The 21,166-nt window shown below is 49.4% G+C and overlaps 1 protein-coding gene across 3 annotated transcripts in view; it reads right to left on the bottom strand.

The window, feature by feature from the left end:
- Positions 1 to 636: 636 nt before the first annotated feature.
- Positions 637 to 21,166, bottom strand: part of LOC139238207 (zinc finger protein 239-like) — a 50,694-nt gene continuing 30,164 nt past the window's right edge. For all 3 annotated transcript variants that reach the window (XR_011588575.1, XR_011588576.1, XR_011588577.1), the window contains exon 3: positions 637 to 788. The gene's annotated coding sequence lies outside the window, so the exon portion shown is untranslated. The remainder of the gene's footprint in view (positions 789 to 21,166) is intronic.

Here is a 21,166-nt window from a genome sequence, read left to right as displayed (position 1 = left end):
ACTTACATTTATATTGCGCCTTTCACGATCACTGACCATCTCAAAACACTTTATAGCCAATGAAGTACATTTGGAGCATAGTCACTGTAGTAATGTGGGAAAGAACACTGCAGCCCCAACAATTCAATCAGCTATATATCCAGAATATTAAACTGATGCCCAGTTATAGGGGTTATTAATATCAGCAGAAACAAATCCCAAGTCTCCGAATGAACACGGTTCAGTCCAGGATGAGATTAAGAGCAGAATCCAACCGCTGCAGTCTCATGTGAACTCGCTGGTGTCACAGCAGGTTGGATGATTGATTAAATCCCTTCCCACACATGGAGCAGGTGAACAGCCTCTCCCTGGTCTGACAGCGTCGATGAGTTTCCAGCTCAGACAGGCAATTGAATCCCTTCCCACAGTCCCCACATTGCCACGGTTTCTCCGTGGTGCGGGTGTCCTTCTGTCTCTCCAGGTTGGACGATCAGTTGAAGCCTCGTCCACACACAACACGTGTACGGTTTCTCCCCGCTGTGAATGGTGCCATGTTTTTTCAGGCTGTGTAACTGGTTAAAGTTCTTTCCACAGTCAGTGCACTGGAACACTCTCACTCGGGTGTGTGTGTCCCGGTGCTTTTCCAGTCACACTGGTGTTTGAAATCTTTTCCCACAGACAGAACAGACAAACATTTCTCCTTCCACATTGAAAGGCCGATGATATTCAGGTTCTGATGAATGGAGTGACTGTCAGATCTTGATGTGATGTTTGAGTTTGCGGTCTGTAAATGCTGCCCCTCTCTCAGCCTGTAACAGGAGTTTACAAAAGCCATCACTGAGTCCAGGATAGAAATTCGCAACATTCTCTCCTCCTGGGTCCTGCCCAAGGGGGCCGCGCATGCGCCCTGCTCCACCCGGAGCCTCACAAGATGGCGGCCGTTAACCCGGGCCTGTCACCGGGAGAAAGCCTCACAGCTGCCGCCCCGCTCGGGGCAAACGTCGGACCCAGAGGTTCTTGTTCGGGGCCGGAGGCCCACACCAGGTGTGTGTAAAGTGGATGATGAGGAGTGTTTTCTCTCGGGCCTGGGCTCACACTCGGTGTGTGTGAAACCCGCATCCCCCCGGGGTTTACTAACGGATGTGCTTATTTGTACTGCAAAAATGGCCACCCTGCTCCACCCTCTGTTTATGATTGGTTCCCTTGGAGGATAAGCTACACCCTGAAGTTTCACAGTAATGTGTAACTGGAACTGCCCATCCCAAGGTCTCACTGACTTTGCAACTTATAACTCGATCCACTTTAGCTTCCTGAAGTGACAGAGGACAGAGCTGCCTAGAAGACAGCAAGGGCCAGCCAAAGTGCCTTACCCCAAGTCCAAGTGCATCTCTCCCCAAACCCACCATGGATGGGGCAGGCATTGTGTAGGGATTGTTAACAGGCTTATTGGGTATGAAGTGAATAGTGACAGCGTCGTGACTTCTGGATATCATCCACTCCAACAATGCCTCTTGTAGGGGGTTGGAACATAAGAACATAAGAAATAGGAGCAGGAGTAGACCATATGGCCTCTCGAGCCTGCTCCACCATTTAATACGATCATGGCTGATCCAATCATGGACTCAGGTCCACTTCCCTGCCCGCTCCCTATAACCTCTTATCATTAAGAAGCTGTCTGTCTTAAATTTATTCAATGTCCCAGCTTCCACAGCTCTCTGAGGCAGTGAATTCCACAGATTTACAACCCTTAGTGAAGAAATTCCTCCTCATCTCAGGTTTAAATGGGCAGCCTCTTATTCTAAGATTATGCCCTCTAGTTCTAGTCTCCCCTATCAGTGGAAACATCCTCTCTGTATCCACGTTATCAAGCCCCCTCATAATCTTATACCTTTCGATAAGATCACCTCTCATTCTTCTGAATTCCAATGAATAGAGGCCCAACCTACTCAACCTTTCCTCATAAGTCAATCCCCTCATCCCCGAAATCAACCTAGTGAACCTTCTCTGAACTGCCTCCAAAGCAAGTATATCCTTTCATAAATATGGAAACCAAAACTGTACACAGTATTCCAGGTGTGGCCTCACCAATACCCTGTATAACTGTAGCAAGACTTCCCGGCTTTTGTACTCCATCCCCTTTGCAATAAAGGCCAAGATTCCAAAGGCCTTCCTGATCACTTGCATACTAACCTTTTGTGTTTCATGCACAAGTACCCCCAGGTCCCACTGTACTGCAGCACATTGCAATTTTTCTCCATTTCAATAATAACATGATCTTTGATTTTGTTCTGCCAAAGTGGATAACCTCACACTTTCCAACATTATACTCCATCTGCCAAATTTTTGACCACTCACTTAGCCTATGTCCTTTTGCAGATTTTTTGTGTCCTCACACATTGCTTTTCCTCCCATCTTTGTATTATCAGCAAACTTGGCCCTTTCATCCAAGTCGTTAATATAGATTGTAAATAGTTGGGATCCCAGCACTGATCCCTGCGGCACCCCACTAGTTACTGATTGCCAACCCGAGAATGAGCCATTTATCCCAACTCTCTGTTTTCTGTTAGTTAGCCAATCCTCTATCCATGCTGATATATTACCCCCAACCCCGTGAACTTTTATCTTGTGCATTAACCTTTTATGTGGCACCTTGTCAAATGCCTTCTGGAAGTCTAAATATACCACATCCACTGGTTCCCCTTTAGCCACCCTGTTCGTTACATTCTCAAAAAATTCCAGCAAATTTGTCAAACATGACTTCCCCTTCATAAATCCATGCTGACTCTGCCTGACTGAATTATGCTTTTCCAAATGTCCTGCTACTGCTTCTTTAATAATGGACGCCAACATTTTCCCAACCACAGATGTTAGGCTAACTGGTCTATAGTTTACTGCTTTTTGTCTGTCTCCTTTTTTTGAATCAGGGCATTACATTTGCAGTTTTCCAATCTGCTGGGACCTCCCAGAATCCGTCTTCCCCGAGTTCCCTCTCTCCCCTCCGTGGCTCTTTCCCACAGCCCCTCCTCTCTTCTCTCCCCCCCCCCAGCCCTTCTCTCTCTTCTCTCTCCCCCTAGCCCCTCTCTCTTACCCAGCCCCTCTCTCTTCCCCAGCCCCTCTCTCTTCCCTCTCTCCCCCACAGCCACGCTCTCTCTCTCCCCCAGCCACGCTCGCTCTCTCGCCCCCAGCCACGCACACTCACACTCTCACCCCCAGCCATGCTCTCTCTCTCTCTCTCCCCCAGCCACGCTCGCTCACACTCTCACCCCCAGCCATGCTCTCTCTCTCCCCCAGCCACGCTCGCTCTCTCTCTCCCCCAGCCACGCACACTCACACTCTCGCCCCCAGCCACACACTCTCTCTCTCTCTCTCTCTCTCTCCCCCTCCCCCCCAGCCATGATTCGGGGTCAGAGCTTGAAAAGGGGGGCGGGGCTTGACAGACACATGTATGTCAAAAAAAGTGCAGAACAAATTGTTATATATGCAGACTATGGATATACTCTCTGAAGTCACTGTATAGTTGCATAAGATGGAGACTTGTTTACCTGATGTACTATCAATAAGGTTTACATTGTGTATATACATGCTGGCACCACTAGAGGGTGCAACTGGTGGAGACTGGGGTTTCCTGCCCTGGTGGCAGGGGCTGTATAAAAAGGGAGCCACTATGCGGCTGCCTCACTCTGGAGTTACGAATTAAGGACCAAGGTCACTACAGTTTAAGTGCAACACATTGACTCCATGATTCATTCAGAAGTACATTGCAGACATAATATAAACAGTTACAGTTTATTAACCCGCTCCCTCCGCCCATCTCTCACCTACTGCATCACCCACTGTCGCCCTGCCTACCGCGCATGCTCAGCACACACTGCCTGGGTGATTCACGGCAGCTCAGGACCAATAGGAAGAGTGGGGGTGGGGCTAGAGATTGAGCGGGCGGTTGGACCTCCAACCAGTTGGAGTGTGTAAGGGGCGGAACTTGCGGCACCCAGTGTGCCCGATGAGCCTGGATCTCCCTCATTGGCTGAAACTCTGCCCCATTGTTAAAGCTGATTTCTCTCAAACTCCTGGAGACAACTGGACTTTCTGTTGTGGCTTTAAACAGATGAAGCCCTGTGGGGTGGTGTAAATATTGCAACATTTGGTAGTGAAATGGATTTATTCTAGACAGACAGCACGGATTATTTTCAGAAATAACACAATGTAGTGAGAAAGGAAATACAGTGGATGTTGTGTAGATGGATTGCCAAAAGATGTTTGATAAGCTGCCGGACAGGAGACTTGTTGATTAAATTAAGGCTCATGGTATTAAAGGGAGTGGGACAGTGTGTCGGGTCCTTGATATCTGAACAATAAGATGGGCTGATTGAGAACTTGTGAAGGCTTATGGGGAGTGGGCAGGGAGGTGGAGCTGAGTCCAAGATCAGAATAACCATGATCTTATTAAATGGTGGAGCAAGCTTGAGGGGGTCAAATGGCCTACTCCTGTTCCAAGTTCTTATGTTACAAACTGTGTGGAATCCATCTGAGAACTGAGTTCCCACAACCTTTTAAAAGATGGATCTACAAGATGACCAAGTCTGATAGCACAGAAAATTCTATTATATCACAGGGTTCACTTCAACTATCCAGAGCAGTGAGTCCCTATAATATTGGATTTTAACCTATGGGAAATATTTTGATAATCTGTTATTGGCACAGGGCAAAGCAGCATTGTTAGTTTATCAATTTAATCAAACTCAATGGGCAATTGGTCTCCAAAAATCTCCTTAAAGCTGACGGTGTCGGCAGTTCTGCAGCTCAGTTCTCACTGAATGTCAGAATGAGAAGCTTTAACAACAGCCGATGTTTCACAAAGGGAGACTTTATCAGACCACAGGACATTGGTGGAGTTTAATGGGTTGTTTGTGTCACTGGGCTACAGGAGGCTATTTTTAACAGAAGGAAAGCTATTCACAGCAAACAGACAGTTTAACAGCCTGTCCATGGTTCACTCTAACCCCCACCTTCTCTCTCTTTTTCTATTTATGGACACTGCTGCAGTAATTGCTCCTCTGACCTTTCCTCTCTTGTTCCTCCTACACCCCGAATACACGGCCCTGCAGAGTCTCCGTCCCCCTATATCCTCACTGTGCTGCAATGCACACCCGTCTCTTTATCTGCTTCTTGTTCTCTCCCTGGATCCTAAAACTACTGAACTCGGTCTTCCCCTTCTGAAGTCTACAGGCTCTAAAATGAAGCTTGGTGTCCCTCAGTCCCGACTCCTTGATTTACTTCCCCTTCTCTCCTCCTCCTTTCCCTCTTGCTTGTGTTCCACACCCTGGGCCTTCATCCTTCCCCAGGGATTCTCAGTATGAACAGGTGGGATGTGTTTTGAGACAGGATCATAGAAATTTATAGCATGGAAGGAGGCCATTTCAGCCCATCATGTCCACGCCAGTTGACCAAGAGCTATCCAGCCTAATCCCACCTTCCAGCTCTTGGTCCGTAACCCTGTAGGTTACGGCACTTCAAGTGCATATCTAAATAGTTTATAAATGTGGTGAGGGTTTCTGCCTCTACCACCCTTTCAGGTAGTGAGTTCCAGAACCGCCCCCCCCCCCCACTCTTTGGGTGAAGACATTTCCCCTCCTATCTCCTCTAAACCTCCCCCCAATTACTTTAAATCTATGCCCTCTGGTTGATGACCCCTCTGCCAAGGGAAACAGGTCCTTCCTATCCACTCTATCCAGGCCCCTCAATCTTACACACCTCAATTAGGTCTCCCCTCAGCCTCCTCATTCCAAAGAAAACAGACCCTGCATCCAATTTTTCCTCATAGCCAAAATTCTCCAGTCCAGGCAACATTCTTGTAAATCTCCTCTGCACCCTTTCCAGTGCAATCACATCTTTCCTGTAATGTGGTGACCAGAACTGCACACAGTACTCCAGCTGCAGCCTAACCAGTGTTTTATACATTTCAAGCAGAACATCCTTGCTCTTGTATTCCATGCTTCGACTAATAAAGGCAAGTGTTCCATATGCCTTCTTAACCACCTTATCTACCTGACCTACTACCTTGAGGGATTTATGGACCTGCACGCCAAGGTCTCTTTGTTCCTCTACACTTTTCAGTGTTGTACCATTTAATGTGTATTTCCTTGCCTTGTTAGACCTCCCCAAATTACCTCACACTTATCTGGATTGAATCCATTTGTCACTGTTCTGCCCACCTGACCAGTACATTGATATCTTCCTGCAGTCCGCAGCTTTCTTCTTCCTTATCAACCGCACAGCCTATTTTAGTGTCATCTGCAAACTTCTTAATCATACCCCCAACATTTAAGTCCCAGTCATTTATACCACAAAAAATACCACAAAAAGCTGGATGTCCTCTTTTCCCCCTTGGCTGTGTTCCACACTCTGGGCCTTGGCCCTTCCCCAGGGATTCTCAGTATGAACAGGGGGGGGGGGATGTGTTTTGAGACAGGATGTCCCAGCTCTCCACCTTTAAAGGGACAAGGAGAGGACCAGCTGGGCTGAATGGCCTGCTTTATGACATCACTGCAGTGCCTAGCAACCAACCTCCCTGAGCCCTACTCATTATGGGCTGGGTTTAGCTCAGTGCTGTTACAGGAAGGGAAACAGGAGCAGGATTCGACCCGTGTGGAGCCCAGGATTAATGGGGAGAGGTACAGGATCAATTTATACCTTATTGAGTGAGAAATGTTACTGTCCCGGACACTCCCTGTCCCTCAGTATCTGTGTCGGGACGCGGCTGATGGGTTCACTCTGTATCTAACCCGTGCTGTGCCCGACTGGAGAGTGTTTGATGCTCAGCTCGATGAGCACAACATTTAACCCAAATATGATCTGATAAACCCATCAGCTGCTCCTCAGACACAGGTCCTGAAGGACAGGGAGTGTCTCATAATTTGGCTGGTGTCCTTGATCAAATTTAAACATCAAACTCACTTCTCTTTTAAAAAAAAATTTGTTCATGGGATGTGGATGTCGACTCTCACCTCTCATTCATCTAAATGCTAGAGAATATAGGCCTACTGTACTCAATCTCTCCTCATCGCAGGAATCAGTCTGGTGAACCTTCGTTGCACTCCCTCTATGGCATCTTTACTTAGGTAAGGGGACCAAAACTGTACACAATACTCCACCAGGGCCCTATATAATTGTAGTAAGACGTCCTTACTCTTATACTCAAATCCTCTTGTAATAAAGGCTAACATACCATTTGCTTGCCTAATATCTTGCTGTATCTGCATGTTAACTTTCAGTGGTTCATGTACAAGGACACCCAGGTCCCTCTGAGCACCAACATTTCCCAATCTCTAACCATTTAAAAAAAAAAAATACTCTGCTTTTCTATTTTTCCTGTCAAAGTGGATAACTTCACATTTCTCCACATTACATTACATTTACCATGTTCTTGCCCACTCTCTTCGGCTGTCTATATTCCCTTGAAGCCTCTTTGCACCCTTCTCACAACTTACATTCCCACCTAACTTTGTATCAACAACATACTTGGATATATTATATTTGATCCTCTCATCCAAATCATTGATATAGATTGTGACTAGCTAAGGCCCAAACACCGATCCTTGTGGTACCCCACTAGTTACAGCCTGCCAATCTGAAAATGGCCCGTTTATTCCTATTCTCTGCTTTCTGTCCGTTAACCAATCCTTGATCCATGCTCGTATATTACCCCCAGTTCCATGTGCCCGAATTTTGTGTAATAACCTCTTGCGTGACACCTTATCTAATGCCTTCTGAAAATCTAAATACACTAAGTCCAGTGGTTCCTCCTTATCTATCCTGCTAGTTCCAACCTCAAAAAACACTAACAGATTTTTCAAATATGATTTTCCTTTCATAAATCCGTGTTTACTCTCCCCAATTCTATTATTACATCCTAAGTGCCATGTTACCACATCTTAATAATAGATGATAGCATTTTACCTTCTACTGATGGCAGAAATACCCTTATAGCATGGTTTAGATACAGAGTAAATCTCAATCTACCCTGTCCCAAACATCCCCAGGGCAGATACAGCATGGGTTAGATACAGAGTAAATCTCCCTCTACGCTGTCCCAAACATCCCCAGGGCAGGTACAATACAAGTTACATTCAGAGTAAAGCTCCCTCTACACTGTCCATCAAATACTCCCAGGGCAGGTATAGCATGGGTTAGATACAGAGTAAAGCTCCCTCTACACTGTCCATCAAACACACCCAGGGCAGGTGTACCAATGGTAACTACATTTCAAAAGCACTTCATTTGTAAAGCACTTTCAGAGGACATGAAAGCGGGAAAGTCACTCCATAAATGCAAGTTCTTGCCACTTTCACAGCACGGATCAGAAACAGAGTAAAGCTCCCTCTACACAGGCCCAACAAACAATCCCAGGGAAGGTATAGTAAGGGCTAGGTACAGAGTAAAACTTCTTTGACACTGTCCCATTGAAGAGTCACAGGGCTGGTATAGCACAGGTTAAATACTGAGTAACTTCCCCCTCTACACTGTCGCAACAGAACCTCCCACGGCAGGCACAGCATGGGTTAGATACAGCTCCCTCTAAACAGTCCAGTGAAAAGCTCCCAGAATAGGTACCGCATGGGTTAGACAGAGAGAGAGTAAAGCTCCCTTTAGACTGACCCATCAAAGACCCCATCGCAAGTGCAGCATGGGTTAGATAGAATAAAGCTCCCTCTACATTGTCCCATCAAACATTCCCAGGGCAGGCACTGCATTGGTTAGATACATGGTAAGTCTCTCTCTACACTATCCCATCAAACACTCCCAGGGCAGGTATAGCTAGGGTTAGATACAGTGTAAAGCTCCCTCTATCTCTCTCCTCTGGAAGGAGGAGAGCATGCCGGGAGATCTCAGAGATGCAGTAATCGTGATCATCTTCAAAAAGGGGGACAAGTCCAACTGCAGCAACTACAGAGGAATCTCCCTGCTGTCGGCCACTGGAAAAGTCATCGCTAGAATCCTCAACTGTCTGCTCCCTACGGCTGAGGAGCTCCTCCCGGAGTCACAAAGCGATTGCCGTTCACTAAGGGGTACAAAGGACATGATCTTCACCACGTGACAATTACAAGAGAAATGCAGGGAACAGCACCAACCCTTGTACATGGCCTTCTTTGCTCTCACAAAGGCCTTTGACACTGTCAACCATGAGGGACTATGGAGCATTCTCCTCCGTTTTGGCTGCCCTCAAAATTTTGTCACCATCCTACGCCAGCTGAACGACAACATGCAAGCTGTGATCCTGACCAATGGATCCACCACAGACCCAATCCACATCCGGACCGGGGTCAAGCAGGGCTGAGTCATCGCGCCAACACTCTTCTCAATCTTCCTTGCTGCAATGCTCCACCTCACTCTCAACAAGCTCCCTGCTGGAGTGGAACTAAACTATAGAGCCAATGGGAACCTGTTCAACCTTCGTCACCTTCAGGCTAGATCCAAGATCGTCCCATCATCTATCATTGAACTACAGTATGCGGATTACGCTTATGTCTGCGCACAGAGTCCGAACGCCCAAACATTGTCAACATCTTCATCGAGGCGTACGAAAGCATGGGCCTTACACTAAACATCCGTAAGACAAAGGTCCTCCACTAACCTGACCCCACCACACAGCACTACCCTCCCGGTCATCAAAATCCTGGACAACGTGGACCACTTTCCATAACTCGGGAGCCCATTATGAGCAAGAGCAGATATCAACGACGAGGTCCAACACCGCCTCCAGTGCAGCCTTCGGCCGCCTGAAGAAGTGTATTTGAAGACCAGGACCTCAAATCTGGCACCAAGCTTATGATCTACAGGACAGTATGATACCCGCCCTTCTATATGGCTCACACCCTCAAAGCCTCCCTGATAAAGTGCAACATCCCCACTGACACCTGGGAGTTCCTGGTCCAAGACCGCCCTAAGTGGAGGAAGTGCATCCGGGAGGGCGCTGAGCACCTCGAGCCTCGTCGCCGAGAGCATGCAGAAAACAAGCGCAGGCAGCGGAAAGAGTGTGCGGCAAACCAAACTCCTCACCAACCCATTCCTTCAACCACTGTATGTCCCTTCTGTGACAGCGACTGTAATTCCCATATTGAACTGTACAGTCACCTGAGAACTCACTTTTAGAGTGGAAGCAAGTCTTCCTCGATTTCAAGGGACTGCCTCTACACTGTCTCAACAAAAACTCCCAGGGCAGGTACTGCATTAGTTAGATACAGGGTAAAGCTCCCTCTACACTGTCCCATCAAACACTCCCAGGGCCTGTACAGTACGGGTTAGATATCGAGTAAAGCTCCCTCTACAATGTCGCATCAAACACTCCCAGGGCAGGTACAGCACTGATTAGACACAGAGTAAAGCTCCTCTAAAACAAAAATATATTCCAATGAGAAGGAAAGACTAAGAGAAAGGTAACCACCCATGGCTAACTAAGGAAATAAGGAAGGGTAACAAAATTGGAAACAAGGGCACACAATGTGGCCAAGACTAGTGGGAGACCAGAGAATTGGGAAACTTTTAAAAGCCAGCAAAGAACGACTGAAAAAAATAATAGAGGGTAGATTATGAAAGTAAACTAGCACGAAATATAAAAACTGATAGTAAGAGTTTGTACAGGTACATAAAAAGGAGAAGAGTGGTTAAAGTAAATGTTGGTCCCCTACAGGATGAGTCTGGGGAATTAATAATGGAGAACAGGGAAATGGCAGAGACGTAGAACAAATATTTTGTATCGGTCTTCACGGTAGAAGACACTAAAAACATCCCAATAGTGGATAATCAAGGGGCTATAGGGAGGATAATCAAGGGGCTACAATCACTATCACGAATGAATTAGTACTCAGTAACATAGTGGGACTAAAGATGGACAGGTCCCCTGGACCTGATGGCTTACATCTTAGGATCTTAAAAGAAGTGGCTGCAGAGATAGTGGATGCATTGGCTGTAATCTACCAAAATTTCCTGGATTCTGGGGCGGTCCCAACTGATTGGAAAATCGCAAATGTAACACTCTATTTAAAAAAGGAGGCAGACAAAAAGCAAGAAACTATAGACCAGTTAGCCTAACATCTGTCGTTGGAAAAATGCTGGAGTACATTATTAAGGAAGCAGTAGTGGGACATTTGGAAAAGCATAATTCAATCAAGCAGAGTCAGCATGGTTGTATGAAAGGGAAATCATGTTTGACAAATTTGCTGGAGTTCTTTGAGGATGTAACGAGCAGGGTGGATAAGGGGGAACCAGTGGATGTGGTGTATTTGGATTTCCAGGTGGCATTTGATAAGGTGCCAGATAAAAAGTTACTGCACAAGATAAAAGTTCACAGGGTTGGGAGCATGGATAGAGGATTGGCTAACTAACAGAAAACAGAGAGTTGGGACAAATGGGTCATTTTCCGGTAGGCAAACAGTAACTAGTGGGGTGCCGCAGGGATCGGTGCTGGGTCCACAACTATTTACAATCTACATTAATGACCTGGATGAAGGGACCGAGTGTAATGTAGCCAAGTTTGCTGAAGATACAAAGATGGGTGGGAAAGCAAATTGTGAGACGGACACAAAAAATCTGCAAAGGGATATAGACTAAGTGTAAGAATAAAAGTGTTTATTAATGATTAAAATTGATTATGTGTATGTATAAATGTTAAAAGAGTAGATTAACGGAAAGGCCTGTTTGTGTTGAGAGAAAATGAAAGGCCACAGATTGCCAGCATGGGCTAAGTTTTGTAAGGAACAAAATGAAAGCCCCCAAAGCTGCCGCATGGGTTTTGTGTATTGGAAAGACATTTAAACTAATCAGGTTTGGCTGAGCCAGTCCAGACAGCCACACATGTGAGGAAAGCCAATAAGAAGCTGCCCTGGAACCAAAGTCCAATCGGGAGACTTTGAGGATAATGGTCTTGAGGAATATAAAAAATGCAAGCCAGGAACTTTTCTCTCTCTTCTCTCCCTGCTGGACCAGCCAAGTCAGCATGCCGTGTGTTCAAACCAGCCAGCAAAAGGGGCGTAACGTATATCGCTTTTTATTATAACTTCATTGTATCTCTGTTGTAACTAAGGTAGATCTGTAGGATGTTTGACTACTGCTGTTAAATGCATGTGTGTTTTTAATAAACTGTGCCAATTGTTCTGAAAGAATCGTCTCACTTTCAAATGTAAGCCAAGGGAGATTCGGAAATCCTACATAAGTGAGTGGGCAAAAATTTGGCAGATGGAGTATAATGTGGGAAAATGTGAGGTTATCCACTTTGGCAGAAAAATAGAAAAGCAAATTATAATTTAAATGGAGAAAAATTACAAAGTGCTGCAGTATAGGGGGTCCTTGTGCATGAAACACAAAAAGTTAGTATGCAAACACAGCAAGTAATTAGGAAGGCAAATGGAATGCTGGCCTTTATTACAAAGGGGATAGAGTATAAAAGCAGAGAAGTCCTGCTACAACTGTACATGGTATTAGTGAGGCCACACCTAGAGTACTGTGTACAGTTTTGGTCTCCATATTAAAAGGAAGGATATACTTGCATTACCTGTTCAGAGAAGGTTCACTTGGTTGATTCCGGAGATGATGGGGTTGACTGATGAAGATAGGTTGAGTAGGTTGGACCTTTACTCATTGGAGTTCAGAAGAATGAGGGGTGATCTTATCGAAACATACAAGATAATCAGGGGGCTCGACAAGGTGGATGCAGAGAGGATATTTACATTCAAAGGGGAAACTAAAACTTGGGGACATAGTCTTAGAATAAGGGTCCGCCCATTTAAAACTGAGATGAGGAGAAATTTCTTCTCTCGGAGGGTTGTAAATCTGTGGAATTCTCTGTTCTAGAGAGCTGTGGAAACTGAGTCATTGAATATATTTAAGGCGGAGATAGACAGATTTTTGAGCGAAAAGGGAGTAAAGGGTTATGGGGAGCGGGCAGAGAAGTGGAGCTGAGTCCATGATCAGATCAGCCATGATCTTATTAAATGGCAGAGCAGGCTCGAGGGGCCAACTGGCCTAATCCTGCTCCTATTTCTCATGTTCCTATGTTCTTATGTACTTGCACTGTCCCATCAAACATTCCTAGGGCAAGTACAGCACGTGTTAAATACAGAGTAAAGCTCCCTCTGCACTGTTCCATCAAACAGTCCCAGGGCAGGTACAGCATGGGTTAGATACAGAGTAAAGCTCATCTATGCTGTCCCATCAAATACTCCCAGGACAGGTGCAACATGGCTTAGTTATAGAGGAAGTCTTCTTTTACATTGTCCCACCAAACAGTCTCCATGGGTTTAGATACATCATCATCATAGGCAGTCCCTCGGAATCGAGGAAGACTTGCTTCCACTCCCAAAGTGAGTTCTTTGATGGCTGAACAGTCCGATATGAGAGCCACAGACCCTGTTACAGGTGGGACAGACATTCACCGAGGGAAGGGGTGGGTAGGGCTGGTTTGCTGCGCGCTCCTTCTACTGCCTGCGCTTGACCTCTTCACGCTCTCGGCGTTCAGATTCGAAGAGCTCAACGCCCTCCCGATGCACTTTCTTCACCTCGGGCGGTCTTCAGCCAGGGTCTCCCAGGTGTCAGTGGTGATGTCGCACTTTACCAGGGAGGCTTTGAGGGTGTCCTTATAATGTTTCCGCTGCCCACCTTTGGCTCATTTACCACGAAGGAGCTCTGCATAAAACAATTGCTTAGGGAGTCTCGTATCTGGCATGCGAACTATGTGGCTTGTCCAGCGAAGCTGATCGAGTGTGGTCAGCGCTTCAATACTGGGGATGTTAGCCTGGACGAGGACACTGACGTTGGTGCGCCTGTCCTTCCAAGGGATTTGCAGGATCTTGTGGAGATATCGTTGGTGATATATCTACAATGACTTCTATACATTGTCCATGCCTCAGATCCATACAGGAGGGCGGGTATTACTACAGCCCTGTAGACCATGAGCTTGGTGGTAGATTTGAGGGCCTGGTTTTCAAACACTCTTTTCCTCAGACGGCTGAAGGCTGCACTGGCATACTGGAGGCGATGTTGAATCTCCGCATCAATGTCTGCCTTTGATGATAAGAGACTCCTGAGATATGGGAAATGGTCCACGTTGTCGAGGGCCGCGCCGTGAATCTTGATGATTGGAGGGCAGTGCTGTGCAGCGGAGACAGGCTGGTGGAGGACCTTTGTCTTACAGATGTTAAGCTTAAGGCCCATGCTTTCATATGTCTCAGTGAATACATTGACTATATCCTGGAGTTCAGCCTCAGAATGTGCGCAGACACAGGCGTCGTCTGCAAAATGCAGCTCAATGACAGAGTCGAGCTCCCTCTACACTGTCCCATGAAACACACCCAGGGCAAGTACAGCACGTGGTAAATACAGAGTAATGCTCCCATCACACATTCCCAGGGCAGGTACAGTACAGGTTAGCTGCAGAGTAAATCCTCCTCTATACTGTCCGATCAAACATTGCCAGCCCATACTGAGCAGAGCTCAGAGAGATTGGTTGCTCGGCACTGCAGTGATGTCATAAAGCAGGACCATTCAGTCCAGCTGGTCCTCTCCTTGTCCCTTTTAAAAGAAGAGTTGGGACATCCTGTCTCAAAACTGTTGTGTATCTGTAAAGCATGCACTCCCATGTTCCACCATCAGGGAGCTCATCCCATGAAGTCCCAAGGGATCCCAGCATCCCTTGGGAGCACTGTACATAAGCCAGTACCTAAGGCCTGTTACTCACCCTGGAGTGTCTTATTAAAGACTGAGGTCACTGTTACTTTAACCTCCCTGTGTGCAGCCTCATCTGTGTTAGGAACACAATAACTGGCGATGAGAATACAAATACAACGCAAAGATGCAGCAAACTGAGGGCATCCTGAAGAAGTTCTCGGAGGGTGAGGACTGGGAAGCCTATGTCGAACGGCTAGACCAATACTTTGTAGCCAACGAGCTGGATGGAGAAGGAAGCGCTGCAAAAAGAAGAGCGGTCCTCACAGTCTGCGGGGCACCGACCTACAGCCTCATGAAAAATCTTCTGGCTCCGGTGAAACTCAGAGATAAGTCGTATGAGGAGCTGTGTACACTGGTTCGGGAGCATCTTAACCTGAGGGAGAGCATGCTGATGGCGAGGTAGCGGTTCTACATGTGCCAGCGATCTGAAGGTCAGGAAATGGCGAGCTACATCGCCGAACTAAGGCGACTTGCAGGACAATATGAGTTTGATGGCTACCTGGAGCAAATGCTCAGAGACGTTTTTGTACTGGGCGTTGGCCATGAGACCATCCTACGAAAACTTTTGACTGAAGAGACACCGACCCTCAGTAACGCCATTACGATAGAACAGGCGTTTATGTCCACCAGTGATAACACCAAACAAATCTCTCAGCACACAAGTGCTAGCAATGTTCATAAATGAACTGGAACTGTGTTTGCGAGCAGAAATGTGCAGGGCAGAACCCACGAGTCTGCAACTGCCAGCAGGCCTCAGGTGACCCAGATGACTCAGAGTCCCCAACAAAGGATGAATGCAAGGCAATTCACACCTTGTTGGCGTTGTGGAGGCTTCCATTCAGCCTATTCATGCCGCTTCAAAGGGTATGTTTCCAAGAGCTGTGGAACAATAGGGCACCTCCAACAAGCTTGAAAATGAGCTGCAAGCTCTGCAAAACCTGCTAACCACCATGTGGCAGAGGAAGATCGGTCCATGGTGGATCAAAGCAATTTCGAGCCTCAGAGAGAGGAGGCAGATGCTGAAGTATATGGGGTGCACACATTTTTGACGAAATGTCCACCTATAATGCTAAACGTAAAATTGAATGGCTTATGCATAGCCATGGAACTGGACACTGGCGCTAGCCAATCCATCATGAGTAAAAAGATGTTTGAGAGACTGGTGCAAGAAGGCACTCAGACCAGCCCAGAGCCCCATCCACATGAAACTGAGAACATACACCAAAGAGCTTATCACTGTTCTGGGCAGCGCCATGGTCAAGGTCACCTATGCCACTGCCACTCTGGATTGTCCCCACGCTGCTTGGAAGGAGTTGGCTGGTCAAAATCTACTGGAACTGGGATGACATCCGAGCACTATCACATGTCAATGAGGCCTCATGGACCCAGGTTCATAACAAATTTCCTTCCCTTTTTGAACCAGGCATTGGAAACTTTTCCGGGGCGAAGGTGCAGATCCACTTGGTCCCAGAGGCACGATCCATTCACCACAAGACGCGAGCGGTACCTCACATGATGAGGGAGAGAGTGGAAATCGAGCCGGACAGGCTGCAACGCGAGGGCATCATCTCCCCAGTGGAATTCAGCGAGTGGGCCAGCCCGATTGTTTCAGTACTCAAAAGTGATAGCACGGTCAGGATTTGCGGCGATTATAAAGTAACTATTAATCGTTTCACGCTACAGGACCAATACCTGCTACCTAAGGCAGACGACCTATTTGCGACGCTGGCAGGAGGCAAGACCTTCACCAAGCTCGAGCTGACTTTGGCCTACATGACGCAGGAGCTGGAGGAGTCTTCGAAGGGCCGCACCTGCATCAACACGCACAAGAGACTGTTCATCTACAACAGATGCTCGTTTGGAATTCGGTCGGCTGCAGCGATCTTGCAGAGAAACATGGAGAGCCTACTCAAGTCGGTACCACACACGGTGGTCTTTCAGGATGACATATTGGTCAGGGGTCGGGACACCGCCGAACACCTACAAAACCTGGAGGAGGTCCTCCAGTGACGGGATCGCGTAGGGCTGTGGCTGAAGAGGTCGAAATGCGTCTTCATGGCATTAGAAGTGGAGTTTTTGGGGAGAAAGATCGCGGCAGATGGCATTCGGCCCACAGACGCCAAGACAGAGGCTATCAGGAACGCGCCCAGGCCACAGAACGTCACGGAGCTGCGGTCGTTCCTGGGACTCCTCAACTATTTTGGTAACTTCCTACCGGGGTTAAGCACCCTTTTAGAGCCCCTACATGTGTTATTGCGCAAATGTGAGAACTGGGTATGGGGGAAAAAACCAAGTAATTTCTTTTGAGAAAGCCAGAAACATTTTATGCTCCAACAAGCTGCTTGTATTGTATAACCCGTGTAAAAGACTTGTGCTAACCATGTGACGCGTTGTCATACGGAGTCGGGTGTGTATTACAACAAGCTAATGTTGCGGGGAGTCAGAGGAAATGTATTAGCATGGATAGAGAATTGACTGGCTAACAGAAAGCAGAGAGTCGGGATAAATGGGTCCTTTTCGGGTTGGTAATCGGTGGTTAGTGGTGTGCCACAGGGATCGGTGCTGGGACCACAACTGTTTACAATATACATAGATGACCTGGAAGAGGAGACAGAGTGTAGTGTAACAAAATTTGAAGATGACACAAAGATTAGTGGGAAAGCGGGTTGTGTAGAGGACACAGAGAGGCTGCAAAGAGATTTAGATAGGTTAAGCGAATGGGCTAAGGTTTGGCAGATGGAATACAATGTCAGAAAATGTGAGGTCATCCACCTTGAAAAAAAAACAGTAAAAGGGAATATTATTTGAATGGGAAGAAATTACAACATGCTGCGGTGCAGAGGGACCTGGGGGTCCTTGTGTATGAAACTCTTTTAGAGTCTACCTGTGAAAACATAAAACAATAACGGTGCCACCCAACCTGGGTGACACTCCAGACATTTACAAGGCCCTTTTTTTCCCCCCCTTTTTTTTTTTTTTTTTGTGTTTTTCTTTTTTTGGTTTTTTTTTTGGGCACTAAAATCACAATTTTTCCCCAGTGCCCCCTATAAAAGGGAAGGGGACACTAAAAGCACCGGCAATTAAAACAAATTAACTTTAAAACGTAAAATCAAATTAAAATTTGGTTGCCGGGCGTGATGATGCACTCCAGTCCCTCCGGTGCCCACCTCTCGCGGAAGGCCGCGAGCGTACCGGTGGACACCGCGTGCTCCATCTCCAAGGACACCCTGGACCGGATGTAAGAGCGGAAGAGAGGCAGGCAGTCAGGTTGAACGACCCCCTCGACCGCCCGCTGCCTGGACCGGCTGATGGCACCCTTGGCCGTGCCCAGGAGCAGTCCTACGAGGAGGCCTTCGGACCTACCCGCTCCCCTCCGCACAGGGTGCCCAAAGATCAGGAGGGTGGGACTGAAGTGCAGCCAGAATTTCAGGAGCAGCCCCTTCAAATAATGGAACAGGGGCTGCAACCTCGTGCACTCAATAAAAACATGGAACACGGACTCCTCCAGACCGCAGAAATTGCAGGCGGCCTGGGAGTCCGTGAACCGGCTTAAAAATTTGTTGCACGGCACTGCTCCGTGCACCACCCTCCAGGCCAAGTCCCCGATGAATAGTGGGAGGACCCCTGCGTAGAGTGCCCTCCATCGGGGACCCCCGCCTCCTCCGGACGGCAAGATGGTACGCCATGGCGTGTCCGGACGGCCGGCGAGGATGGCAAAGTTGAGGGTGTGCAGGAGCAGCCCGTACAGAAAACCCCTCCGCGCGGAACTGAAGGGCACGGAGGGGATTTCCCCGAGGCGGCTCAAGTTGTGAGGCGCCGGCCCCCGAGGGAGGTTCCGGGGTTTGGCGCCGATGAGGAATTCCGTCCGGACGGGGGTCAGTTCGGACGGGATCTCCCCACGTGCTTGAGCCTCCTCGATACACCTAACGGAGTCAGGGCCCAGAGCTGTTTTTAGCGACTCGATGGCATCGGCCGCGCGGCGGACGTTGGCAGAATTTAGGCGCCGCGCCAGCGTGACTGGCGCCATCCAGCCCGCTCCTCCGCCATCGAGCAGGTCCCTGACCCTGGTCACCTCACCAGCCACAGCCCTCTCTTCCGACCGCCACATGAAGCCTCGGCCGTGGATTCCCGAGCAGCGGTTCCTGCAGGACGGCCGCCACTCCAGCCGGCGGAGAGCTGCGCTTGGTGGAGACTTTGTTCCAGACCCTGATGAGTTCCCTGTAAAAGACAGGCAGCTCCCGGAGGGCGGTCCTGGCACCCCCCAAGTTCACAAACAGGAGCTGCGTGTCATAATTGAGGTCGAGCTGCTGGCGGAAGAAATACCTCGCCAGAGCACACCACCTAGGAGGGGGCTCGACGTAAAGGTATCTCTGCAGGGTCTGAAGACGGAAAGTCGCGAGCTGGGCGCTGACGCACACCAACGACTGACCGCCCTCCTCAAGCGGGAGACTCAAGACCGCGACAGAGACCCAGTGCTTCCTGTTGTTCCAGAAGAAGTCCACCAGCTTCTTCTGTATCTTGGCGACAAACGCAGGGGGAGGGGTCAAAGTGACCAGCCGGTACCACAGCATTGCGGCCACCAGCTGGTTTATGACTAGCGCTCGACCCCTGTAGGACAGCACTCGGAGCAGTCCTGTCCAGCGCCCTAGGCGAGCGGCGACCTTGGCCTCCAGCTCCTGCCAGTTCGCCGGCCAGGCTTCCTCGTCGGGGCTAAGGTAGACTCCCAGATAGAGGAGATGGGTCGTGCTCCAGGCAAAAGGCCTGAGCTCCTCCGGCAGGGAGTCCACCCGCCACTGACCCACCAGGAGTCCGGAACATTTCTCCCAGTTGATCCTGGCGGAGGACGCGGCCGAGTAAATCTCCTGGCACTCACGCATCCTCCGCAGGTCAGCGGGATCCTCTACCGCGAGGAGCACGTCATCGGCGTAAGCCGAGAGGACGACCTCCACGCCCGGCCCTTGCAGAGCCAGTCCCGTCAACCTCGTCCGCAAGAGGCGCAGGAAAGGCTCCACGCAAACGGCGTATAACTGGCCGGACATGGGGCATCCCTGGCGCACCCCTCTCCTAAAGCGAAGGGGCGCCGTCAAGGACCCGTTAACCTTAATCAGACACTCCGCGGCGGCGTACAAAAGTCGGATCCGGGCGACGAAATGCGTCCCGAACCCGAAAGCGCGCAGAGTTCCGAGCAGATAGTCGTGATCCACCCTGTCGAACGCCTTCTCTTGGTCGAGGGATAGGAAGGCGACCGACAGACCAGCCTCCTGGGAGCAATGGATGAGGTCCCGGACCAGATGGATGTTGTCGTGGATCGTCCGGCCCGGGACCGTGTATGACTGGTCGGGGTGAATCATGTGGTCCAGCACGGCACCAAGGCGAGCAGACATCGCCCTGGCGAAGATTTTGTAGTCCGTGCTGAGGAGGGAGACCGGGCGCCAGTTCTTAAGGAGGCGGAGATCGCCCTTCTTAGGCAGCAGGACGATGACTGCCCTGCGCCAAGAGAGGGGCATCTCCCCGGTCGCCAGACTTTCCCCCAGGACCCGCGCGTAGTCGCTCCCCAGGACGTCCCAGAACGCCCTGTGGAACTCCACGGTCAGCCCGTCCAGCCCCGGGGATTTTCCCCTCGAGAGCCGGGCGAGGGCACCGGTCAGCTCCGCCAGGCTTAGCGGAGCTTCCAGATTTTCGGCGCCCTCCGGGCTGACCTTCGGCAGGTCCTCCCACAAAACTCTACGCGCTTCCTCGCTGGACGGATCCGGAGAGAACAGAGCCCCGTAATATTCACGGACCCTGTTGTTGACGCCCTCCGGATCCGAGACGAGAGAGCCGTCGTCGGCCAGCAGCGTCAAGAGCTGCTTACGGACACTCTGCCTTTTTTCCAGCGAGTAGAAGAAGGGGGAGCCGCGGTCCAGATCCCGCAGGAACCGGATCCGCGACCTCACGAACGCGCCTCGGGACCCGACGAGCTGCAGGTCCTTCAGCGCGGCCTTCTTCGCTTCGTACACCGTCCGCAGGGCCGGGTCCTGGACGACTTGACCGAGACGGGCTTCCAGGTCGAGCACCTCTTTTTCTAGGCGCCCGACTCTGGCCGCCCGCCTCTGGGTCGACCCCCTCACGTACTCTTGACAGAAGACGCGGACGTGAGCCTTGCCCACGTCCCACCATAGCCTCAAGGAGGGGAAGCCCCCCTGCTTCCTTCTCCAGTCGGACCAGAATCGACGGAACGAGTCCTGGAACCGCACGTCCTCCAGCAGCCGGTTGTTAAAGTGCCAGTACGCGGACCCCGTCCTCGCGCGGAGCGAAGCGAGCTCCGCCCACACCAGGTGGTGGTCCGAACACGGCACCGGCCGCATGGAGGCCGCCGGGACGCAGGAAACGTACGCCCGAGACACGTAAAGGCGGTCGACTCTAGACCATCCAACTCCAGGCCTCACCCAAGTAAAGGCGCTGGAGTCGGGGTGGAGATTTCGCCAGA

Source organism: Pristiophorus japonicus, chromosome 2 (genome assembly GCF_044704955.1).
Source record: "Pristiophorus japonicus isolate sPriJap1 chromosome 2, sPriJap1.hap1, whole genome shotgun sequence".
Lineage (NCBI taxonomy): Eukaryota > Metazoa > Chordata > Chondrichthyes > Pristiophoridae > Pristiophorus > Pristiophorus japonicus.
This window is presented reverse-complemented; position numbering and strand designations above follow the sequence as displayed.